Consider the following 20,193-nt stretch of genomic DNA (forward strand, 5'->3'; position numbering starts at 1 on the left):
TTTTAGCTTCTCTGTTGTTTCATGGCTAAAAGTCAAACGTTTTAAAGGTCTCCCAGCAGCTTGAGACCCACAAGAACCTGGGAACTTTCTCTTGGATCATCAGAAACCTTCTCTTTCAGGTTTCTGTTCAGGATGCTCTCAAAATGAATTTATACATATGTTTGTAAAAGACCACTCATTAAATGTGTACTACATATATCTGAGGATGTATGCCATCAAAAAAGGTTCTAAAGTTCTGAGAACCAAAAAAACAGAATCCATAACAAATGAATGTAATTTTATAAATGAGAAAACTGTCATTAATATTCAGAGTTCTAAAAACAGGTTTGTAAACAGAATCAGTTCCGCTTCTCAGTCTCGCTTTCGCCTCCAGGAGTTTCTCGATTTTGACTTTTGACGGGGGTTGGGATCTAGACAGTCACTGGCTGCTAAAGTTAAGCCCCGCCCACCCAGCAGATTCTGCACACCCTAACCTTGATTGCAAAATGACTCTAAGCTTCTATGATCTATGACGAGCTGTGCATTACTAAAAGACATAATCATTGATAAATACTTGATATGGCTTACCTGTGTTTGCTGGTCTATCTATTTTCAATCAGGGTAAGATTGCTGCGCTCTTGCTGATGTAGCCGGGAGTGCAGAATCTAGTGTGAGTGCAGGTGGGCGGGGCTTAACTTAAGCATCCAATGACTCTCAAGATCCCGACCAAAGTGAAAAGTCAAAAGCAAAAAATTTCGAGAAAGAGTGGCGCAACTGAGAAAAGGAGGAATGAAAGCAAAAATGTATTCTTCAAGAATATTAAACTCAAAATAGATGATTTTATACAGAAATATTCAGTAGAAATATTCAAAACAGTTTTATCAATTACAAAATGACATTTATTGGTTATGGGTTCTGTGTTTTGGTTCTCAGAACTTCAGAACCTAATTTGACGCCATAAGAATGTTTCTGTAGATTTCCTGCTAACCAGCATAAAACAATAGACTTAAATGATCCCCAAAACCTAATTATAACCTGAACTCTAACACTAAAACTAGCCCTAGTCCTAAACCTAACTCTTACCTTAACTGTAAACCTGACAGAAAGCCCCAAAAGATTGGAAATCTCACACAGATTATGCCAATGTTTCTTTAGCTCTTCTTTAGGTACATAACAGAAAGTTTAAGGGTATTTGATAGTGGATAGGAGTAAACTCAGTGAGCGCACACACACACACACACACACACACACCCTTGTGTATATATATATATATATATATATATATATATATATATATATATATATTTATAACCATTGTCTTCACTGAAGAGCCCTTGAAAAGCACGAAAAAAGATAAAAGAGGAGACATTTCAACCTTTAAACTAGCTGGAACATATACATTAAAGCAACACTAGGTAGTAATTTCACCTTAAAATTCAAGATCATTGCAATGCTCCCCCACTGAGCTATAATACGGAGCTCTGCTGTAGCTAATTCGGGCTCAGCACCGCAGAAACTGCACTATAGGAAAACCACCCCTCCCTCTCTATGTTGAATTCAAGGCAGTGCTGTAATGGAGAATTATACTCTGCAACTGTAGGGGGAGCCCAAGAGCAAAAACATATCCAAATCTAGTATTACTTTAATATGTGCTTCCACAATGTGTCTAACCCCTCGCCAACTTCACACCGCAACGTCTCCAATGAATAAATGATGTGGAGAAAATAGAGCAGAGAAGCGGGGTCTGTTTTCGTCCCCGAGTTTAGCAGAGATGGGTTTTAAAGAGGAGGTGTGGCCTTCCCCACTGATCCCATCATTTCCGCCAAGCGCTGGAAACTGATTTAGCTTCAAGGCCTCCACCAATCCCTGCTTACTGTAAGCACTTCCACTTCCTCTGAAAGCAAGGACATGCATTTATACAGCTGCTGCAGCTAATGGGATTAATCTCTTACAGTTTACAAACCACACACACTCACACAAATACTCATGCACACATGTGCACACACAAACACACTTACTGCTTTGTATGTTCTTTGAGATTTATTCCTTTTTATCTTTTACTATTTTAATTGTTTTATTCTTTTAATATCTCTGCAGGTTCTGTATACACTCTTAGAAATAAAGATACAGTGTCACCAAATATACAAACAGTGTAAATGTACCTTTAAACATACAGCAGTGGTGTTCAGTTGTGTTCCATGAAGGTTCATTACATTCTCTTCTCCAGAAGGAGAGGGGAGTGTTTGTAATCTTTCATTAAAGAACTGTATAAAATAAAAGAACATAATAAAAGTCCTGGAGATTAAATGGGGCGTATGAAATCAACACAATTTTAAAATCTACAATCACATTAGAATAAGGTACAATTATGTTCCCTAATTAAAGGTACTGAAAATGTGCCCTTGAGGGTACCACCATAGAGAGAGTTTTTCTGACACTGTAGACATAATTATTACTGTAGCTAATTAACACTACTTTATCCGTAACATCAGTGACCAAAAAGGAAACGTTTTGGCACTTCTAGTTTTTGGAATTAAAAGCATCATGTTTGAAATAAAGCATTTAGAAAAGTCAGGAAGTAATAGTGCCTTCTGGAATATTGTCCTGACGTTTCACATAAGCCAACACACACACAAGCACAGTGCTGCAAAAGGAGGTAGGAATCCAAACACTGCTTTGGAATCTGATTGCAATGGAAGCCATCAGACGTTTCTACTCCTCTACTCTCTTACAAATGAAAGTTCTTCAGTGGTTCCTCAGTAAAGTCAATGGTTTTGGTTATGGTTTATAACAACAGAAGAACAATTTGTTGCGCTACATAAAACCATATACAATGCATTCTCCATCAATCTGAAGCACCATTATGCCACACACTGAACCAGTCCACCATGCCCTCTAACTTGTACCATTGCAAAAAGGAGAGCTCAGGCTCATGAGCATCTTTTCCAGAACATTTGATCTCATTTCATCATTTGGATGTGATGTGGATCCTAAAGTGGCTGACTTTAAGTGGTATCTACCAAGGTTTGGAAAGATGGACATATTAATAGTGACCTTCAATGTTGGTGAAGTCTAAGTTCAGTGTTTCCAATATATTGGCCAGCGAGTGTATGACATGTTGTTATTATTAAGTTGTTTGTGGGAGCTAACAGGAGCGTGTCATATAGATTGTTCCAGAACTGAATGATATCATCATTAATTGGGTAGGAGGAGCCACCAGCTGGTCTTCTAATTGACCAGGTGGTGCACACACACACACATACACTATCACTCTCACCTGCCCCTGAGGAAGCAGAGTCACCCACCGCTGAGTAAATTATTCCAGGCTTATTATTTACGTCCCGTGAGAAAATCTCAACAGATGCAGTTTTCAAGGACGAGTGGAACTGGCAGAGTGATCAGATATAGAATAACTGGTCAGACTTTTTTGATTTGTCACGGTACTTTGTAAGTCATGACTTACTTTAACCCTTAAGTCGTTATATTTGTTTGGTACTACAGAGTTCAAATGTTTTAAAGCTTGAGTACAATTATTATATATAAGATGTATATTTAAGATGTTTAATTATTTATATGTATTTCCCAAGGGAATTGTATTCACGATTACCATTGTTGAAAATTTTAGTTTAAAAAAAGGATAATGTGGTGGTTCTATAATACCATTGTAATCACAAGATAAAGACCATGTTATTCACTATTCTGTAAGCACAGCTAAGTAGTAACATGTTGTTTATTTTATAAAATGGTTATTGATGTATAACTACCATGTTATTCATTTGTAAATAATGTCCAGTTTAATAAGAAATAATATGGTAGTTCACTTTAACGTTTGCCATTTTTTTTTTATTTTGCACACTTTTATAAAAAATAAAGAATGTATTATTTTTTATTTTATTTTTTTGGAGGGAAATACTTGATTAAAATCAGTGGTGTTATTTACAAATAAGAGTTCTTTATTCAACCATTTAATGATTGTATGCATCATGAAATGATTCTTCGGATTTATTGAGAGCTTGTTGTATATGGTTTTATATGTAGAGGTTTTGTGAAAATTGTTCTGTGTTGCACAGCTTTTAATGATCTATATCTGTTTGATGTTTTATATAGGAACATATACAACAAAACCTACAACATCAAGCTGTAGAACCATTTCACCAAGTTTAAAAAACACTTAACCATAGACATGGTTCTGTGCAGAACATGTGGTTCCTAATAGAACAACTGTTTTGATCAGGAACCCTTGAAGAATGATCTATTTTAAAAGTGCATTAAAGATGAAAACATTAAAATGAAGTCATAATCTATAGTTATATCAATTTCAGCTTGAGTATTGATATAACTAACATGCTGCATATTAAGTAGCAGTTTTATATATAAACTTTGCCCTTAATCAAGAACCCTTGGAGAACCGAGTGTTTCCTTTATAAAGGCATTATAACACAGTCACTTGTAAAGTGTGAAGAGAGTGAATATAAAGAGAGATTTGGGACAGAGCCAGTTCTTGAGATTTGGTGGAAGGTAGGGTTTAGTGTCCATCCTGCTGTTTCTGCTGCTGACCCGCTGCTCACAGCTGCTTTGAAGCTCACAGCTGGACCCCCAGACATACACAAGTAACAGGGTCACATTCATCATAGACCCCTCTCTTAATCTCTTTCTGTTCTGTCTCGATGACCTTCATCAGCATGATATATGTTTTACACCCTGGACACTGTTAGAAATGTTGGGTGCTCCAATAATAACCTCTACATTTACAACTGCACTACATTTACATTAGATATTGGAACAATTTTGTGAGGGTTTGATGGCATCCACACACGCAGGATACAAAATGACACCAACACTTTACCTTACACTTGGTTTGGTCCAGAATGAGTGAAACTTAAAGTAGTGGAATTCAATTCAAAGGTACAATACAACAAATGACTGGCTGAATCCCAGTTGTGTACTACACATCAATGCTATACAGTATAATACACTTTGAAATATAAAGGTGCTACAAAGGGTTCTTTGGGCAATGCCAAAGTATTGTGGGAAAACATAATTCTCTCTGGGTTGTTTATGTTCAGGATCTCCTCGTCTTTTAAGGTGGAACAGTATATTAGAGAAGAAAAATATCTTGTTAATATCTGTAAGGTCTTATTCATTTTTGAATTACCACAGTAACTCATTTTTAACTCGAGATGTTTAGTTTTCTAGCACATTCTGTTATGCAGATAACCTTCTCCTGAGTTTGAAGATATTTCCACCTTAAGTGAGCCGAAACAACAAAAATAAGTCAATATTGCCCACATATGGAGCAGGAATAGAGCAACACCCTCATCTCAGTTTGTGTATTTGAATGTTCTCTCCACTGTCTAAAAACCTCCAGATTCCTCTGCCATGAGCTGAGAGAGAGAGAGAGAGAGAGAGAGAGAGAGAGCCAGACCAAAACAGTTTGTTTATTCACTCATTTACAAACACTGGGGCTTCATAAACACATTAGACCAGTGGAGAGCAGCAAATGGGGAGGAAACATATTCAGAATTTCATTTAAAAAAAATGGTTTTTGATTACAATCGTGAACTTCGCCTTTAAAGCTTTTTACCCCTTTAAATGGATCTGCAAAAATGGGTTCTTTATGGAACCAAAAGTGGTTCTTCTATGGCATCACTCAAAGAACCTTTTGTAGCACCTTTATTTTAAAGAGTGTATGTTCTAATATTAACTGGGTAAATGTATAACTGTCTATTGTGCTCTTCATATTAAAAGTTTAAATGTTCTAGAACCAAATGCAATAATACAGTTCTATTAGTATTAGGCAGAAAGTTTTTAAAACCTTTCTGGTGCTCTATAAAACTGTTTTAAAATCCTTTTAAAACAGGTTCTCATCCATGAATTATTTGAACAAACACAGAGAGAGATTTACGCCCTGGAATGAGTCTGTATAGAACCACTGCATTTCAGGAAGTATGAAAGAACTGGTGTTTTTAAAGATGAGATAAATTAAGTTGAGTTTGAAGACAGTTGAACAAAATTACACTGAAATGTCCCACAGTTTCTAGCAATTAATAGTATTAGTTCTGCAGGCTAGTACACAGATTATTAACATACTACACGGTTTCCGTAGTGCATATTTTTTTATGCACTGCGTAGTGCACAGTGTATGTCATAAAAAAAGAACAAAACAACAGACAAACAATAGTGCATTGCACGTCTGATAATAAAACAATTTCTAATGCCTCACATACCTCTGTCTAACATTCAATGCATTGTCTGAGTGTAGTGTTAGTTTTATAATCTGAGAAATGCATTATGTAGGGTTTCCAAATGTGAGGAGTACTTCCCTTTCTGCTTCCTGTTGGACTGTGGGACTATAGTGTCCATCATTACCATATCTTTCAACATACTCAACGTTCACACTGCGAATTACACACTCAAAAGGATTAAGTGTTCATTTGGGACACAGCCAGAGATATGTGCCACTTTAAGATAGGTATCAAAAGATAGGCATCCAATTCTGTTCTCTGACCCATTTGAGTGTTAGAAGCTGACACACGTTTCTTAATAAGTTTAAGAGGAATATAACCCTGTTTCTGACACAGATGACATGTTTGCTGAGACAAGGTAAAATGCCTGTGGTTCAATAAAACAAATTTAAATAATCAGGGTTTGGAATGTAGTAGGCATGGGATTTGCAGGGAAAATGGAACTAGGCTTGGCATAATAATTCTGAAATGGGGGGAAAAAAACGTCACTGCCAGGGAAAATCTGAATTCTGTGTGTTTTGTGAGCTTTGTATAACTGCACACATGCCTTATTGCCAAATGCCATGCACAGGAAAATAACTGAGCTCTACAATCCAGAGAGAGAGAGAGAGAGAGAGAGAGAGAGAGAGAGAGAGAGAGAGAGAGAAGTTTCTAATGAGGTACCCTGCTGACAGAATACCCAAGAGTCAAGAAAAGTCAAGTAGTACTTCATCATTATCCATTCCATATAAATTACATGCTCTAATACATTCACATAAGTCTTATAATTATTGAATTTAGACATTTTAAGGCACATTCACTGCTCACTTAGTTATTCAATTGTATATCATGCATAATCTTCCAATCTCCATGCAACAGCTTTACTAACATTATTTAATGCTCTGGAGAAGGTCAGCATGAGCCTATTCAATGCAAAGTGTCATCTAGATGGATACAACACTACTAGCATTGGGCTGTGGAACACTAAAGTGATGCAGCCCCAACTGATACTTTGGGAAACTGTCTGTGAGAGCATTACACAGACACCAAACACTGCTGTTTCTAATCCTTCAGAGATTACAGATAGGGCTAAGTGTTCACAATTAGGTTTAACGAGCACAAAAAAAGCCATTTCTAACCTTTTAGAATTTAGAGGTTGGGCTTACAGTTGAGTGTAGGGTTATGGTCAGGGTTAGGTTGAGGTTTAAGCTTACTGTTATGGCTAGGGTTATGTTTTAGTGATGTCCAGTCCAAAATATATCCTTGCCCAAAGAGTAGAAGCTGTCACTGGAGCAATAAGAAACAAACTCCCTATTAATAGCCTTAATTAATGTTGGACGAGCAGCTGTCCAGAACTCCCTGTACTAATTTAGTGTATCTGTAAACACTAGGGGGCGGCATGGTGGTGCAGCAGGTAGTGTCGCAGTCACACAGCTCCAGGGGCCTGGAGGTTGTGGGTTCGATTCCCGCTCCGGGTGACTGTCTGTGAGGAGTTGGTGTGTTCTCCCTGTGTCTGCGTGGGTTTCCTCCGAGTGCTCCGGTTTCCTCCCACAGTCCAAAAACACACGTTGGTAGGTGGATTGGTGACTCAAAAGTGTCCGTAGGTGTGAGTGTGTTGCCCTGTGAAGGACTGGCGCCCCCTCCAGGGTGTATTCCCGCCTTGCGCCCAATGATTCCAGGTAGGCTCTGGACCCACCGCGACCCTGACTTGGATAAGTGGTTACAGATAATGAATGAATGTAAACACTGGGCTTATCTCAAGGAGAGCTATGGAAATGGTTAAAGTAACACATTTATACTAGATCACAATATATGATATATAACATATTATACTAACAACAAACAAAGTGTCTGTAACATATGTAGACTTGAGCAGGTTAACGTCATATACATTATGATTTGAAATGAGTAGTCATCATGTTAGTTCATGAGCATTTGGTGTAGTTATGCATTATCATATCGAGCTATAAAATCTAACTCTATCTTTGTCTAATAATTTAGATACAGATATAAAGCAGGAGTGAGAGGACAAAAGAGCTCTCTCTCTCTCTCTCACCCATTAGTTCTGGGAGAAAGACGTCTTTTGGGAAAGACAACAAAGCTGCGAAGAAATTTACTGGCAGTCTGTGACATCAGACGCTTTTGTTCGAGGGTTTGGCTAATCAGCTCTGCAATTGATTGCTTGGGTCTGCAGTTTCTCCTGACCTCAGCAACACAACATCCGTTTTTAATCGGCCTCTGTTGAATAACTCGGCAGAGAGAGAGAGAGAGAAAAAGAGAAAATGGATTATGGCGATTACCTCAAACTTTCTCTCATTGTCCTGCAGCTGTTTTCCATCCCTCTGTGATGTAGTTAATCGCAAATGAAAATTATATAACGTAACCAGAAGGCCTAATTAATGAACTTTTCTGTTGACGCTAATAATTTGCTTGTGGAAGTCTGCGGGCTACTGCAGGACGCTTCTTTTTTGTGCAATGCGGGGCAACTCTGTCATAAGCCTGTTACTGTTCTACTCTACTATACCAAAGCTAATATAGATACACTGTAAAAACATCCAGTAAAATGTACAATAACTTGCTACAGTAACCAGTGCCCTGGTTTAGCTACTGGAGTGTGGTCAGTAAAAATACTGGCAGCTTAGCTCCCAAACACACAGTGTCAAATCAACACTGTTATAATTAAATTAAGTCACTGTATTAATGTAACACTAAGGACTGAAACATACTTCACGCAAGCTACACAGACTGGGTTTCATGCATAGTTAGGATTTCATAACGCAACCCAAGCACAAGCAACATTCTGTGCGTTACTGCAAGGGATGCTACAGTGAGATTCAAGTTGTCTATAGCCAGTGTTTAATTTGTAAATCATGAGGTAAGGGAACATTGGTGATCCAGGAAGTGCACATAGAGTGTAAAGGATCCAAAATCCACTGATTGTTGTGAAACAGTCTAAAAGTAAATTCAAAGGTATTTTTAATTCAGTAACATAATATCTTAGTGTGGGTGCAGCAGGTAGAGTCAAAGTCACACAGCTCCAGGGACCTGGAGGTTGTGGGTTCAAGTCCCGCTCCGGGTGACTGTCTGTGAGGAGTTTGGTGTGTTCTCCCTGTGTCTGTGTGGGTTTCCTCCAAGTGCTCCGGTTTCCTCCCATAATCCAAAAGCACACATTGGTAGGTGGATTGGCGACTCAAAAGTGTCAGTAGGTGTGAGTGTTTGAGTTAATGTGTGTCTTTGTGTGTCAGTGTGTGTGTGTGTGTGTATTGACCTGTGAAGGCCCCCTGGCGCCCCCTCCAGGGTGTGTTCCTATCTTGTGCCCAATGATTCCTGGTAGGCTCCAGACCCTCGGCATTTATTTCCTTTGAGTGCTCCGGTTTCCTCCCATGGTCCAAAAGCACACACTGGTGGGTGGATTGGGGACTCAAAAGTGTCCATAGGTGTGAGTGAATGTGTGTGTGTTGCCCTGTGAAGAACTGGTGCCTCCTTCAGAGTGTGTTACTGCCTTGCACCCAATATTCCCAGGTAGGCTCCGGACCTACCATGACCCTAAACTGGATCAGCGCTTACAGACCATGAATGAATGAATGAATATCTTAGTGTGGTAGCAAAAAAAAAAATAAAAATAAAAATAACCTGGAAAAAACTAAGCAAAACCACTGACTGACACTTGGTGAAGCCCACACTGTGTGAATCACCTGTGAAAAAGCGTATTCATATTAACTTGTACCTCACAGTAAGAGATTTTACCGGATAAATGAGCTTCATCAGGTTCTCACTGAATCAGAACTCATACTGGTAGAGGAACCACTGTTTGGAGAAGTCTCACCTCTACCTCTAAAGAAGATTCTGTTTGGTTTGGCCTTTGAGTTTGACTCCCTGTTGTCCCGCCCCTAGCTGAAATAGAGATTGTGATTGGTTCTAATGCGGAGTTTGACTCTCCAGTTCATGCGGTTTAGGGAAAGTGGATTTCTTTTAATAAGCGGTTGAATTAAATTATAAAACTGCAGTTGAAAACAGTGCCAGACGCAGGTAAATGGTTCCTGGATCTTGTTCCAGCAGGATCCAGCTCAAATTAAGCCATGTCTATATTCAACGGTCATGGCGGGCCAGCTCCCTGGAGTCAATTTAAAATATTGGTTCCTCATATAAATTTGACAGAGAGAAACTTACAATGTTTCACATTGCCCAGCTTCTACTGAGCCTTTTCTTTTATCACTTTTGCAACAGGTAAAACCCACTCCTCTAACATAGACATGCTTCTCCCTGTCCTGTTTACAGATGGTATGATTTGTCTTCTATCACACCCTGCTACATGTTTTAACCGACAGAGTAACGTAAGAGCGCATGTTAAGTTTGTGCATTTGCAGAGCATTGACCAGGCAGCGAAGTATAGTCCGAACAGTGAAGTAGTCAATATACATGTTTACTGTGAATCTGAAGTATTAAATTCACAGTTAATGCAGAATCAACACTGTCGACTCAAAAGTGTCCATAGGTCTGTGTGTGGGTGTGAGTGTGTGTATCGACCTATGCAGGACTGGCGCCCCCTCCAGGGTGTGTTCCTATCTATTGTGGGTAGGCTCTGGACCCACCACAACCCTGAACTGAACAGACAATGACTGACTGACTGATTTGGAGTGAGGATGATCAACTGAACACCTTTGGGATGAGCTGGTGAAGACTACTGAAGTTCATTTGTGGGATGATGGAGTGGAATGATGTGGAATGATGGAATCCCACTGAAGGCCATTAGCATAACATGAACTGATGAAACAATTTAATTACTTTAGTGTGAGCTGGAGTAGTAGCATTTTGTTTAAATCAACTCGGGTGAGGGACAAGGCCCCCCAAAGTCCCATTTTAGTCCATTGGCATGAGTTTGATGAAGCTCCATGATATATTACTGTGAAATGACAGTCCATTTTGGTCACCTAGAATAAGGAAAGCCTATGGCCTTCCACATCCATCAAGATGATGGAGAAATGTGACACAATGATGTCATTTAATATTATTGGGATGACCTGCTATGGCAGTGTTTCATTGTGGGACACTGGGGTGAGTCTGGGGGATGAAATTAGAATAAAGCATCATGAAAATCCACTTGGGTAATGGGTAATGATGAAGGCGCACTGAAGTCTGACTGGAATGGTAATATCCCACTAATGACACATTTCCACCTCGTTTTGAGTCTACTCTGCTATTTTCTATTTCTCTATATAGTAAATGTGGTGAGTAGGGACTAAATTGTGGTGTGTAAACCTTGCGGAGTGCTGATTGTCCAGAGTCATCACTCTTCGGCACACAGTGCAGACGTCCAGCACTAACTCTGTATCTGTAAAATCTCAGACTACATCAGAGATCACATTTGTTTGTATCACAATGGCAGCTCGTAAAATCACAGCGTGGTCTTTGGAAAACTTTCAGATGGTCCTTTGATCGGTGGCCGACGAAAGAATCCAGCCAAGGCTGGACGCTGCAACAAGGAACAAACTCTACTGATCTGTCTGAACTGATGACGGAGCTGTGTTCAGTCCCAAACAACAACAACACGCCAATACACAATGACTAAATGTTGTGGTTTACAAAGCCTGCTGTTCCCCTTAGAGATGGGGTTTTGAGATGACACCGAATACATGGAACCTTTATAGTGGAAAACCTCATCTTTTCTCATCTGTTCTTAACAAAATACTAAACTAAACTTTCTAAACCGTCTTTCCCGCTTTTTTTTTTGCTGCAGAGAGCAACCGAGTGGTAGAATCCAACTCAAGCTGATTTTCAGTATGAAGGCACTCACCGTAGTGTGACGATGCTTATATATATATATATATATATATATATATATATATATATATATATATATATATATATATATATATATATATATATATATATATAATATTTCACTATGGACAACCCTAAAATGGACAGCAATCAATCATTCCAAAGGCTGGAAGTGATGATAGAGTAGTAGCTAATGCTCCAGCTGCAGAACATCTGCTTACTGCCAAGAAAAAATACCAAGACTAAATGACCATATCATTTCAGTTCCATTGGCTCCCAGTCTGATTCAGAGTAGATTTAAGACTGTGTCAACTCCTGTCCAAAGCTTTAAATTGTTTCTCTCTGACCCGTTCACTCTGGATAAACAGAGATCTCAGGTCATGAGGCACCGGCCATTTACTCCAGAGAAACTCAGGCCTCGGCATATGTTTATTTTATTGTGCACTTTTACTACACTTTGTGAGGAGTGTGGTGTGTTCTCCCTGTGTCTATGTGGGTTTCCTCCGGGTGCACTGCTTTCTTCCCACAATCCAATTTACACACATGTTGCTAGGTGCATTGGCTGACATTTTTCACAGGTGTGGGTGTGAGTGACTAGGTGAATATGTGAAACACTCGTACGTTTGGTTCATTAACTCAATACTTTAAGATGAAACTGAATGAGCAAGTTCTTAAATATGTTAGAGAGTGTATGTCACTGTCCAGTGTTTTGATTCCAGTCATCCAGCTCTGATCTCGAGTCCCTGGCTCCACTTTTGAACCCGGTTCCTCCAAACAGAAGGCACACGCTTCTGGTTTGAGTCAATAATCACGCCCTCAGAGCTTCGCTTGTGTTGTGCGTTTCATTCGGACAGGGTGAGGTTGTGTATTTTGACTCCGCCTTCTCTTTCAAAGCTGAACCCTGCGATTGTTTGTTTTGTCGTGCCGTAGCTTATAAGGATTCATAAACTATGGATGCATAATGATCCAGAACGACATCGAAAGCTCCACAACTTTCCTTAATGATCCAAAATGTTCCAGAAGCTCCAAAGGCTTACAGAGATTGTGGTGTCCATCGGCAAGGAACTGCTCATAAATCAGTCAGTACTGAGCTTTCAGGCATGAAGCAGTACCCAGGGCAATAACCCACACACACACACCAAACACACACACACACACACACACACACACACACACACCAAACACACCTACAGAGTGCATAGTCTGTATATGGCCTTGTACAGACCTTTATAGCATGTTAAATACAAAGTCATTTTAGCACCAAACACATGCACTGTGGGGGAAATTACCAAGACGTCCATTCATTTATCCATAAGTACAACTAGCTTAATCATAAACCTAACCCTAGACTTAATCCTGAACAGATATTTCAGGCTATAACCTTAAAATACACTGTAAAAACTGTAATTTACTGTAAGAATTAATCATTTAATAACAGTCCCCAAAAGGAAGGGACGTCCTCACAATGTGATACATACCAAGTTACACACACACACACACACACACACACACACACAGACACACACACACACCTCCCCCATGTGTTTTAATGAGTGTGATGTATTAGTGAAGGTCTTGCCCCTCTTCCTGTAACAGGGAGGAGTCAGAGGTCAACAAGCATTGACAAATAACCAGAGAGAGAGAGAGAGAGAGAGAAAACCAGGTACAGTTCAAGTACAATTTGATCAAAACAATATAAACAATGTGAATGCGCCCCCAAAAGGCAGAGAGTACAAAATGTATAAACACCCTCCTAGTTTTTAATTACTCTTCCTTCGATTTCCTTTCAGCAGCTGGAAAACCGAGGAGTAAGAGCCGCCCGCTGCTTGGCGAACAACAATTTGGCTCTTGAACATTGAACGTATGAAAAAACAAAGTGGATACAAAAGTAACAGCTCTTCGTTCTGATGTTTTATGGAGCTATAAAGGGTGGTTTGAAATGAGCATGTTCTTGATAGAGGGTTAAAAATAAATAAATAAATAAAAAGAAGGAAACCTTCCCCTGAGGTAAACTCAGACACATGAGCTTTTATTGAGACCTGCTTCCAAAACACTTCAAACACTCCTGGGGTAAGAGAAAAATACCCCTGTTTTTATTGAAGTCTGATCTGTTTGAGTGTACAGCCAAAATCTGCAGAGCTCTCTGTCATTTTCTGCATGAAATCTTCTTCACCTTATGAAAGAGCCATGACACTGACACCTAGTGGCCTGGATGTGTCATGCGAGCCACCCCCAACTCGTATAGAGCCTAATGTGGTTCTTTCAGGGACTACACGTCAGTTTGCACTTCGTAAACAGATATATTCATTGTAAAATGTGTTTGCCATTTTTTTATATCTGAATTAGGCAGTTTCCCCGTGGGCTGATTTTGTTCCCTGCAGCTGTAAACGGTGTGGATTTGGTGATAGAATCAACAGCCCCAGTGTCAGTTTGTGCTAGACTGGCTTCTTTATGGGCGCCGGTGTGACCCCCAGAAAACAAAATGTCCCAAGTGGGAGATTTATATCGTTTCTGCCCCATTTGTGGGGGTTCAGGATCGTGACCTCCAACATTCCAGCGTTAGGATGCAGTAGGGAGTGACAGCGCAATGAGGAGAGCAGGGGTTACAAAACAACACACACACACACAGCTATAAATCCGATTACAGCTACGATGAACGGCCGACCCATGCACACACCCAAACTAGAGCTTTAACCCAGGCTTGGCCTCGAAATATACGTCCAAAACCAAAACAAACCCCAGTTTTGTTTCCCAATCTTGACCTGAGCCAAGTCATGAAGTTTAGTGTTGGAAACTGACACAAACTCTTGGCGCTTATCCACTGCATGTGACCAACTGTACTCGACCCAGCTCTATTCGACTCTTTTGGCTATTTTCTGCTCTCTTGTGGTTCCGAAAGAGCCGAGTAGGTACCAAACCGTGGAGCGCTGATTGTCCAGAGAGTCGTCACTCTGCGCCACGCAGTGCAGACGTCTAGCACTAACTCTCCATCTGTAAAATCTCCAGCTACAGCAGAGATTACATTTGTTTTTATGTGACTCGAAACAGCAGCACATAAAATCACGCCGTGGTCTTTTGAAGAGGTTCGAACGGCTGACGAAAGAATTCAGCAAGAGCTGGACTCTGCAACAAGGAAGGAGCCAATTCTACTGATCTGTCTGAACTGATGATGGAGCTGTGTTCAGTTCCAAACAACAACAACAACAACAACAACAACAACACACCTTAACACAGTGAGGTCCTGACAGTGTATAAAAACAAATTTGTGTGTGCATGTGTTGTGAGTAAGAGAGAGAGAGAGAGAGAGAGAGAGAGAGAGAGAGAGAGAGAGACAAAGAGACAGAGAGAGAGAGAGAGAAAGACAAAGAGATATATAGAGAGAGAGACAAAGAGACAGACAGAGAGAGAGAGAGAGAGAGACAAAGAGACAGAAAGAGAGAGAGAGAGAGAGACAAAGAGACAGACAGAGAGAGAGAGACAAAGAGACAGACAGAGAGAGAGAGAGAGAGAGAGAGAGAGAGAGAGAGAAAGAGAGAGAGAGAGAGAGAGAGAGAGAGAGAGAGAGAGAGTACCAGCCACTCAGTGAGATCCAGGAGTTAAGGAGTTGTGATGGAAGCCAGACGTGACTCTGCACAGTTATCACTCTGAGTGTTTCCATTCAGGAGAGAGAGCGAGAGAGAGAGAGAGAGAGAGAGAGAGAGAGAGAGAGAGAGAGAGCAGAAGTGTATCCTGTCTTTCTCAGCTTTTCCTGTGCCAGCAGTGCAGGACTTTTCTTTTGTTACACATAGGAAGTGAGTCCAGCAAACACAGAGCACAGAGTAAAATCACTGGGCTTTACATGACGACCGAGCTTCACACTGCAACCAAAAAAACATTTGGGCACCTGCTCGAAATTAAACGTTTCAGTAGGTATTTTGTCCTCACTTTGCGACAGTAACAGCTGTTCTTTAAAGGTTTTTAGGTTTTTAAACAGCGGCAGGAACATTTCTATGAGAATATAATACCATAGGGTCACAGGAATCTCAGTGAATTCAGGCTCTTGATTAGATGTTGAGTAACTAATCCCGGGAGTGCAGAATCACTCATGTGCAGCTGCTTCTGAGTGTCCCATTTTGTTTCATCGTTTGCTTGTCTATGGATGTAATACAAATGAACATCTGTGTACACAATGGGTGCAGCGTAAAATTACTGAACTCACTCACTCCAGCAGATGTCTAGTAAATATCTGACATATACTGCACTGTATTTTAGAAGACTTATGGCTGAAGCGACACAATACAAAAACTAACTCTTTAACCTGATCTCTGAGGTTAAAGTGAGCAAACACAGACAATGAAGTAGACACTAATGAGTCCACTGCTGCCATCTGGTGGTCAGATGTATATTGCATCTTCCCTCATCCTCCTCCACCTTCAGGAGCTGGAGAAAAATTAAAAAACCCTCACAAAGTGGATAACACTCGGTCAGAGTCCAAACCACTGCTGTACTTCTGCCCTAACATGCTAGGGTAACAAACATGATGTGAAATTGTATTGAATTGGACTGATGCCCTGACCTTTCTATGCCCTGGTGGTCTTCCATGGTTGTGATGCAAGGCGCCTTAGAGTTTATTGACTGATTACACACTACTGTTTTGACTACTGTTGCTGTGAAGGTGGTCTTATCACACCTGGAGTTGTGTATTAATAAAACATACAGACACTTTCCCCCTCAGGGAGGGTCTTCTTACACAGCATCTTCACCTAAATCATTCCCCTGGATGACCTCACCACACGTCCACGCCTCACCTAAAAGCCTAATGTGTGAGCGAATAGAGCACGACCTTAAACAGACCATCAGCTGACCTCCCTGAACTTACAGTGCCCTCTGTGGAGTTTGGAAACACTTTTCACAAAGAGAAGGGATGGAAAGAAAGAGGGGACGAAAAGGCAGAGAGTAAATACTGGGGGGGGAAAATAGTAAAGTGAAGGAAGGCTGAGAGAAACAAAGCTAAGAAAAGTGAGAGAAAAGGAAGAGAGAATAAAACAGATGGATAGAAGGGAAGCAGGAGAAGAGATAGAGAGCTCAACAATAGTGCAAACAGGAGAGCGCAAATGTGTATGGCATATATCTATAGGAAAATACAAGTGTTAATAACCAGGGAGAACCAGGGAGAACCAGGGAGAACACAATGTACCACACAATGTGTGCCACACAGGAGACTGCAATGTGCCTCAAGTATAATAGAGCAATGATATATATATGGATCCAAACTCTTTCTCCAAGGTTAGGTTTTAGCAGGTCTCCAGCTACGTATTAGTAGCGCCAAGAAAGTCATTATGACACAGTGTATCAGCTTCTTGCCTTTTTATATAACTCTGTGATTCTGAGCAAGTTACAGCTGTTTAGACTTGCAATTATCTGCAACCATTACCAGCCCATAACGAATCACTGTCTATTTATTATGAAGTGTAGTTTGTAATAGTAATAATACAAATAACAATAATAATAATAATAATAATAAATGCTTTGAAATTGAATTTATTACAGTGAGATAAAAACAAAATAGATACAATACTTTAAATGAAAAACATACAGCAAGCAATGTAAATTTAATGCCCCCTCCAGGGTGTATTCCTGTATTGTGCCTAATGATTCCGGGTAGGCTCCGGACCCACCGCGACCCTGAACTAGATAAGCACTTACAGACAATGAATGTAGCTTTAATTACTGTTGTATATTCCACATTTTTAAGTGAGTGTTCTTATCTAATCTTCGGTAATCCCTCTTTAATCTTTATGCGTTATAGACAATTCTCTAGCTTTGCTTAAATATACGCACATTTGTACACAAAGTATTTCTTTATAAATCACAGTTTCTGCGTGAGATGTTACGTACGCACGTTTCAGAGCCGTTTTTGTGCGCACGCACCCTTTATAAATAAGGCCCCAGGACCCTGGAAGTGTGTGACACAGACACTACCGCCCCCTACGTGTATTATACAAACAATATAAATATAAGTAATATAATAGTATATATGGATATACATTACATTCAATAGCTATGGGGTTAAGCAATACGCATTGCATCTGTGTACAATGATCTGACTGTAATACAGGAGAGTGTAACAGAGAAAGACAGAGACAGATAGAGAGACAGAGAGAGAGTCTAGTGCACAAATGTTTTGGAGGATTCTAGAATCAAAACCAAGCTTCACTTTCCTGCCAGACGTTCAGCGCTCAGTGAATTTTTGCTAGAGGTTCAGTTCAAGTTCAAACCGAAGAGAAAGCAGGACGGCGCTAAGCCGTAGCAATTAGTTTTCGAGGCGAGAGGGAATTTCACAGCCACCGAACCAACTTCCCTTCAACAGGCCTTTGTCTCTTTGCTTTCAGGGCCTCGAGTAAAACAGGTAGCTCACCTGCACTTAGACTGAACCCACAGAAACTCATGGCTACTCTCTCTCTCTCTCTCTCTCTCTGTCTCTCACTCTCTGTCTCTCTCTCTCTCTCTCTCTCTCTCTCTGATGCAGGCAAAGAGGCAGGATGCAATTGCGACTTGGTTTTATTAACCAAAACCAAAAGACGTACCACATCACACTTACAATGCAAGGAAGTGGACAAGACAAAGACAAGGGGTAAAAATACACAGACAGGACAACTAGGAACACCCGGGACTAATCAGACACCATGGTGGCCTACCCCATGTGACATGGGGCAAGAGCAGAGTCACAAATGAAATTTAGAACAGGCCCGAAAATGGGAGCTGAGGGAGTGAAGCAACAGTGCTGCCTCCTCCCTCAACATTCACAGCTGAGGTGACCTTGAGCAAGGCTCCTAATGATGCCTCCTACTCCAGACACACAGTGTGTGTGTGTGTGTGTGTGTGTGTGTGTGTGTGTGTGTGTGTGTGTGTGTGTGTGTGTGTGTGTGTGTGTGTATACTCTACTTTTAATATCCTCAAGGGACTAATAAAGTATTAATAGTTCTACTTCTCTCTCTCTCTCTCTCTCTCTCTCTCTCTCTCTCTCTCTCTCTCTGTCTGTCTCTCTCTCTCTCTCTCTCTCTCTCTGGTTCTTGATGATAATATTCTTTCCAAACGTATGTGTGAGTTTTGGTTTAGACGATTTTAAGATGGTGATTTTGATGATATTATTGATCCTGAAAGTAGTGTATTACTACTTTTTTGTTTTAATAGAATAGAACACAATATAATATTTTTTTAATACTATGCAACACTTACCATAAAATGACAAGCAGCAGAGTATTTGAATTTTAGATTACAATTATTTGTTACACAAATACGCTTTAAAACATATATATACAACTAATACATTGCAAAATTAAAGAAACTGTTCTCACTACAGTATTTTTACCAATAGAACAGTTGACTACTTTTATCAATAACTGAGCATCATACAGTGCCAGATTCCCCTAGGTCGAGGCAAGTGTGTGATGATTTCGACATGTTATTTACACAATGATAAGTGTGCATAACCCAATCACATACCATGCCACCAACCTGGAAAGCTGAGAAAAGAACATGCTTCCTTCAAAACTTCTTTTCGAACTGTTGCTGACACAACACGCTAAAAGCCCAGATCTGCTAGACACTCACTCTGGCTAGCAGGGTCATCGTAGCCACTCAGACAGAGGACAAGGTCAGTTCTTCTCTCTTGGACTCCCATCCTCAGACGACTGAGACATTACAAGAGAACTTAGCCAAGAAACGTCATGGGTATCACTTAAAATCGAAATTGAATTTGAAATGATTTTCTCCAAACTCTTTCTCCAACACTTCAGTGATGTATCACAGCAGCTGTTTTCTGTTCCTTAATAACACAAGCTTCAAAACAATGCTTAAACAGCACAGCACTTCAACATATGGACGCTTAGTGGTGTCTAGGTTAATGAACTCTGAGAAACTCCTGCAGTGTTTGTGGTGCTAAAGTGGTCCCACATTGGGGCCTTAATTACAAACTTGCTGGACCTTTAACAGTTCGAGAGGCATCTCACTGTGAAGAGGAAAGCTGGAGCATCTGTGTGTTCAGTACGAGCTCAAATGGCACAAGCAGAGCCAACATTCTTTGCGATAGACCGATCTTGAAACCCTTACAGAACCACAGATGACACTGCAGCGCTGTCCACATTGAGGGATTTCATTTAAGGGCGTTAATATTTGGCAACCTTCCTTCCCCATCTTGTGTTAAGCTTTGCTAATTGCTTCTAGAGAA

The sequence above is a fragment of the Hoplias malabaricus genome, chromosome 13 (assembly GCF_029633855.1).
Source record: "Hoplias malabaricus isolate fHopMal1 chromosome 13, fHopMal1.hap1, whole genome shotgun sequence".
In the NCBI taxonomy this organism is placed as follows: domain Eukaryota; kingdom Metazoa; phylum Chordata; class Actinopteri; order Characiformes; family Erythrinidae; genus Hoplias; species Hoplias malabaricus.